Consider the following 7,193-nt stretch of genomic DNA (forward strand, 5'->3'; position numbering starts at 1 on the left):
GACTCAACATAGTTAAGTCCAATTTCACCTCTAGCCACATGATTCCTTACAAAATGGTGTTTCACCTCTATGTGTTTAGTTCTAGAGTGGTGAATTGGATTTTTGGTTAGATTAATTGAACTTATGTTATCAATAAAATTTTTTGTATTTTGATATTCTAGGTGATTGTCTTTTAGTGTATGCATCATCCACAAAAGTTGAGAAGCACATTCTCCTAGGGCTATGTATTCAGCTTTAGTAGTGGATAGAGCAACGCAGTGTTGCTTTCTACTTGACCAACTTACTAGGCATTGACCTAGAATTTGACAGCTACCACTTGTGCTTTTTCTATCTAGTTTGCACCCGGCATAGTCTGAATCAGAATAGCCAAAAAGGTCAAAGGTGCAGGTTCTAGGGTACCAGAGTCCCACATTTAGGGTGCCCTTAATGTACCTAAATTTTCTTTTAGCACATGATAGATGTGACTCTTTTGCACAGGATTGGTATCTTGCGCACACACCTACTGTAAATAGTATGTCGGGTTGACTTGCAGTTAGGTAGAGTAAGCTGCCTATTATGCTTCTATAGTGTTTTGGATCTACTGGTTTTCCCTCTGGGTCAGCATCAATGTTGATATTAGTTGACATTGGTGTATTTATAATTTTTAAATTTTTCATGCCAAATTTTTTAATTAATTCCTTGGCATATTTGGTTTGGTATATGTAAATTCCATCCTTTGCCTGTTTAATTTGTAGACCTAAGAAAAAGTTAAGTTCCCCTACTAAACTCATTTCAAACTCACTTTCTATTAAGTTTGTAAATTCTTTTAAAAATTTGAGTTTGTTGATCCAAATATTATATCATTTACATAAATTTGGGCTATGAAGATGTCTTTTTCTAAGGTTTTCACAAAAAGGGTTGGATCTACTTGTCCTTGGTGGAATCCCTTTTCTAAAAGATAATTAGACAGCCGTTCATACCAGGCCCTAGGTGCTTGTTTTAGTCCATATAGGGTAGTTTTTAATCTAAGGACATGGTTTGGGTGTTCTAAGTATTCAAATCCAGGGGGTTGGCTAACATACACTTCTTCTTTAATGAACCCGTTTAGGAAGGCGGATTTTACATCCATTTGGTAGAGCTTGAATCCTTTGTGTGCTGCATAGGCCAACAGCATCCTTATAGATTCAAGTCTAGCTACAGGAGCGTAGGTTTCATCATAGTCTAACCCTTCTACTTGATTAAACCCTTTAGCTACTAATCTTGCTTTGTTTCTAACTATTTCACCTTGATCGTTTAGTTTGTTTCTCAAAACTCATTTAGTATCAATTATAGTTTTGTCAGTGGGTTTTGGCACTAAATCCCAGACTTAGTTTCTTTCAAATTGGGCTAATTCTTCCTGCATTGCTAGTGTCCAGTCTGGATTGGGTAAAGCTTCGTCTACAGTTTTAGGTTCAATTTCAGATATCAAGGCTATTTGGCTACTGTTTCTGTAGGATAACCTAGTTCTAACTCCTAGGGATGGGTCACCCAGAATTTGGTCAAGTGGGTGAGAAGTCTCTTGTTGGTCTTATATTTGGGTCAGTAGTTGGTTCTTCTGGTTTATTTGTGTTAGGTTGAATTTCATCATCTTCTATAATTCTTTGGTTAATATCAACATTTTCTTTTATCTTAGGTAAATTATTTTCTTCATCAAAGATTACATTAGTTGTTTCTTCAACTTTTAAGGTATTTTGATTATAGACTCTATAGGCTCTACTGGTTGTAGAGTACCCTAAAAATATTCCTTGGACTGATTTGGGTGTAAATTTTCCTAAGTAATCTTTACATCCAAAGACTTTTAGATAGTTTAAATTTGAAATTTTATTATAGTATATCTCATTAGGGGTTTTATTGTGTAATTTGTTAATTAAAATTCTATTTTGAATGTAGTTTGCTGTATTTATGGCTTCAGCCCAGAATTGATGATTTAAGTTATACTCATTTAACATGGTTCTAGCGGCCTCCTATAGAGTTCTATTTTTTCGTTCCACTAGACCGTTTTGTTGAGAGGTTCTGGGGCATGAAAATTCATGTTTGTATCCATTAATCTTATAAAATTGGGTAAACTTATGATTTTCAAATTCACCCCATGATCACTTCTTATTCTTTTAATTTTGGTGTCTTTTTCATTTTCTATTAACTTGCAAAAATTATCAAAAACTTCAAAGGTTTCATCTTTTATTTTAGAAATTTCACCCAAGTGAGCCTAGAGTAATCATCAATTATAACTAAGCAGTACTGGTTCTTGCTTAGTGACTTGGCTCCATGTGAATCAAATAGGTCTAAATGTAGGAGCTCAAGTAAGGAGTTAGTTCTATCTAGGTTGGTTGACTTGTGTGTTGATTTGGTTTGCTTACCTTGCTGGCAAGCTTGGCAAACTGTATTTTCTAAGTTCCTTAATTTGGGTAGCCCTCTAACTAAGTCATTTTGACTCATTTTTGAAATGAGTTTGAAATGAGTGTGACCCAGTCTTCTGTGTCACAGGTTGGTTTCCTTTTGTTGTGTCAAAAAGCACTTTATTGGGGTTATGGGCAGGTCAATTGTGTAGATGTTATTTTTCCTAAATCCCTTAAGTATAACTTCGGGATTATCAATATTTTTAACTAAACACCCAGAATTAATAAAAACAACCAAGTAGCCACTATCACATAACTGACTAATACTTAGTAAGTTAAAGTTAAAGTTTTCAACTAATAAAATATTTTGAATAATGAAATCAGAACTAAGTTCGATATTACCTTTTCCGATTACCTTAAGTTTACTATCGTTGCCAAATGCAACTGATCCTAGGTTCTTGAATTTGAGCTTAGTGAACTTCAACCTATTTCCAGTCATATGTCTGGAGCATCTACTATCCAACATATATTGATCCAATTCCTACACATAAGGTATTTGAATTGGATTCCTTTTGATGGACCAAAAGATAGTTTGATTGAAATAAGCTCCCTAATTTTCTATCTCACCCATTCTAGTTTACAAATCAGTTATTCCAATGGGTGATTGTGAGATGGTTGAATTTCTTTTAAATAAATTTTTGGAAAATGATTAAGTTTGAATTAAGTTTGAAAATGTTAAGTTAATTAAATTTCGAAAGTAATTAAGTTAATTAAATTTTGTTTAAGTTGGTTAATTAAATTTTGAAAGAATATTAAATTAATCGAATTAAGAAAATATTAAGTTTAAATTAATAAAAAAAATTAAAAATATTAAGCTAATTAAGGTTTTGAAAAGTATTTAAGTTAATTAAATTTTGAAAGAATATTGAATTTTGAAAAAGTATTAAGTTAATTAAGATTTTGAAAAGTGTTTAAGTTAATTAAGGTTTTGAAAGAATATTAAATTAATAGAATTTTGAAAAAGTATTAAGTTAATTAAGGTTTTGAAAAATGTTTAAGTTAATTAAATTTTGAAAGAATATTAAATTAATTGAATTTTGAAAAAGTATTAAGTTAATTAAGGTTTTGAAAAGTATTTAAGTTAATTAAATTTTGAAAGAATATTAAATTAATTAAATTTAAAAAAGTATTAAGCTAATTAAGGTTTTCAAAAGTGTTAGAGTTAATTAAATTTTGAAAGAATATTAAATTAATTAAATTTTGAAAAAGTATTAAGTTGATTAAAGTTTTGAAAAGTCTTTAAGTTAATTAAATTTGCAGATCATCAAGTTAATTTAAATTTAACAAAATGTTAATTCAATTTATTTTTATTTTAGTTTAATTCTAGTTTAATTTTAATTTTAGTTTTAATTTAATTTAATTTGATTTTAGTATTAATTTAATTTAATTTTAACTTATAATTTAATTTAATTTAATTTTAACTTATAATTTAATTTTGATTTAATTTAATTTTAATTTTAATTTTGATTTAGTTTAATTTTTATTTTAATTTTGATTTAATTTAATTTAATTTTAATTTTGATTTAATTTAATTTTAATTTTGATTTAATTTAATTTAAATTTAATTTAATTTAATTTTAATTTTGATTTATCCTTAGTCATCTCACCCGATCTAAATTTTCAATCAGGGAATCCTATAATATTGTGAGGTGAATTAGGTTCAATTTTAGGGTTTGGTTTAACTTTGTGTTAGATTCAGGTTTAGCTTTGGGTTTAACAAATAGGCATTCTTTGGATAAACTTCTAGGCTATGGTGAGTCACCTGGACATCATTAAAGTAACCATGCCTTCGAGGTTTTCCAAATAATCCTACCCATTGAACTTAGTACAAAACCTTGGTGTAACTGGTTAGGATCCATAAAGGGTAGCTTCGGTCAGTTCCACTTAGCCAAATGCACCAGATCGAAGCCATATCTTCCTAGACATGCGATGACTAAGCTTCCCCAACGTACTATCATCCAATACTTCACCAGTACTGTGAATCAAGTTAAACCTAACCTTTTTTATTGTCACGCCCCAGAAGAGTCTCTGTCCGAAGAAATTTCGGCAGCATCTCCCCTGTACGGCGGACAATATGAAACTTTCTACATATCACATATACATCAGCCACAGGCGGCTGGAATGATAACAAAAATAAAAACAAACACCACGCAGTTTATAAAGATATTCAGTAACAATAGGACTCTGACTCGAAATCCACCCTACTCCACTACACTCGTAAAGCTCAAATCCAACGAACTCACCTCTTTTGCCGTCCAGGCAGGCACGTAGTAGAATGAGATCCAATATCATATCAAAAATCCATCAAAAGGCATCACTCCATACAATATCCATAGGAAAAATCCAAAGACCATACTAAAACAAAGTCTGATATAGAAAAAGATCAAAATAAAACAAATAACGAACTAATAAAGAACTAGCTCTACGTGCAGATGGGGGGTCAGCGACTGGAACTGCTCCGGACAGCCTCAACCTGAAAATATCAATAATGGAGGCGGGGTGAGTCCAACACTCTGCAGGTACAACTGATATGCATAATAAAACAAATAACAGACAACACTAATCATGCGTACAGTCTCCTGAATACGAGAAGGAATAAATGCAACTGAAACGAAATCAGGAGATAACTGTACTAACCAGGATCAAGGTACAAAGGTAACAGTTCGTCAGATCGAAGAAATCATAATCCTGTATGCATGTCAATCAAATGCATCCATACAAATGCAGCATATAAGTGCAGCAATCACAACAATAAAATGAAATAAATGCATATGGTGACCGTGCACTCTGACATCACTGCTCCTGACAGTGACTGAGTGGACAGAATGCTGTCGGAGTACTCCTGTCCTCTGGCCCCAAATCATAAATGGGGGAGCTCAATGCTCTCATCTCCCAGACACAACGACGGGAGGAAAAATCTCGGCTACTACACCGAGTCTCCCGACCAATAGAGCCAAACAGAGTCCACTATACGGCTACCACTGCTACCCTAAATGCTAACGGAGCTAAACAGATGAATCGATCACGGCCACCACCCGAGTCACCGACCAACGGAGCTAAACAATAACCGCCACACTCCAGCCAGATATACAACTAATCCATGGGTGGTGTGTGCAGTACATGTAACTGGCGATGGGCTCAACCAAAGTGGAGCCGACAATCGCACAGCATGCAATCATGATGCATGATACTAAGCATGGCAATCTCATGAATAGCATAGCAAGATCCATACATAAGTAAAAGGTGTACCACAAGTCAATGTATCAGATGGAAGGTACACAACAGATAGGGTATCATATAAACCCTAGGTCCTGAACATGATGTATCATATGGTTGGGTCACTACCGAAAGCATGTATGGTCAGGTCAATAATAACATGCAGTGTATAATAAATAAACAAACAACATGTAACAGATCATGTAGTGACCAACCGAATCAAAAGGATAACACAATCATTGCTATATGTTAAACACTTTATTATGCATATCAAAAGACATAAGTCAAGTACCCGCCTCTGAAAATAGAAAGGTCCGATCTGACTCCGAGATACTCGTCTCGCGTCAAAGTCCTGTGTTAAATCGCACAGTTTAGCTAATTTAATTATAAACAAATAGCTAAACTAATTTCTAATCCACTGACTAGTTAGGGTTAGTTTCATGAACCCCAATCACACAGTTATACAACTTATAAACCTAAATCACCCTATAACCAAATTAATTATGTATCAAGTCGTACCTAGAACATGTATCAAAAATGTGTCAACTAAATCCATAAACCAAATACTTACCTTACCGCTGCGGGATGGGGTTGCTGCCAAAAATCAAAAACACCCCACAATACACCAAACCTCACCAATCCGTGACCTAGATTAGAAGCAAAGAGAAACATGAACTGGGATCTAGCCACAAACCTAATTCCACAGCTAGGTATGGCCCTTACCTTCCCAATTCTGCTAGGGCAGATCACAATGAAGACAGAACCACTGTGAAAAGCAAAACTAGGGCACAACTCCTTGTCTTCGGCACTGTCAAACAGAGACACCAGAAGAGAAATTCCGGCCAGCGCTCAGGGACCCAACCTAGGGTTCGGATGCTCGATTTTCGGCGGCTCCAGGTGTCCGCGAGAAGAGGAAGGGAGGCTCTGTGAGTTGCAGCGGCGACGCTGGAAACTCCACCACTGAAGAGGAAATCAGGAGTCGGGGCAGAGGCTAGGGCACCGGCGATTGGGGTCGGCGTCGGCTTCTGTGGTCGACGTCGGGTGGCTAGGGCAGGCGGTCGGGCGGCGGTGATTTGCGACGACGGCGCTGGGAACTCACGGCAAGGCTAGGGCAGAGGAGGGCTTCGGCTCGGGTAGTAGAACACAAGAAGAGGAAGTGGCCGAGGGTTTGTACGCTCGAGGAGAAGTAACCGCCGCCGGCGGTTAGGGCAAGGAGGAAGAAGGAAGGCGGCGTCGGGCTCGGGTGCGAGGAGGGGAAATGGCTCGGGTTCAGCGACAACAGAAAACAAAAAGAATAAAGAAAATAAAAAGGAAAAGGATATATAAATTTAATCTTTTCCTCGCTTAAATCGGGTAGCCTAAACAGGCTTTTCCGGACCTCGTTTTTATCCCCGTTAACTCGTCCGTACGAGCTCTGAAAAATTCCCGAAAAATTTCCAAAAATTTCGGAAAATTTTCGTATTAATATTCGCCTATTTTCGATATTTTACATTCTCCCCCACTAATAAAAATTTGGTCCCCAAATTTCAGTATCTACCATTAGCAAGTACTAATAACAGATAA

General features: G+C 35.4%; 1 long non-coding RNA gene across 1 annotated transcript; it reads right to left on the reverse strand.

Moving 5' to 3' along the window:
* Window positions 1-5,935: 5,935 nt before the first annotated feature.
* On the reverse strand, window positions 5,936-6,559 carry LOC122049132. Its single transcript, XR_006130848.1, has 3 exons — window positions 6,354-6,559; window positions 6,202-6,277; window positions 5,936-5,982 (listed from the first exon to the last, which is right to left on the reverse strand). It is a non-coding gene; the product is annotated as an uncharacterized LOC122049132 (long non-coding RNA).
* Window positions 6,560-7,193: the final 634 nt, after the last annotated feature.

Source organism: Zingiber officinale, chromosome 2B (assembly GCF_018446385.1).
Source record: "Zingiber officinale cultivar Zhangliang chromosome 2B, Zo_v1.1, whole genome shotgun sequence".
Lineage (NCBI taxonomy): Eukaryota > Viridiplantae > Streptophyta > Magnoliopsida > Zingiberales > Zingiberaceae > Zingiber > Zingiber officinale.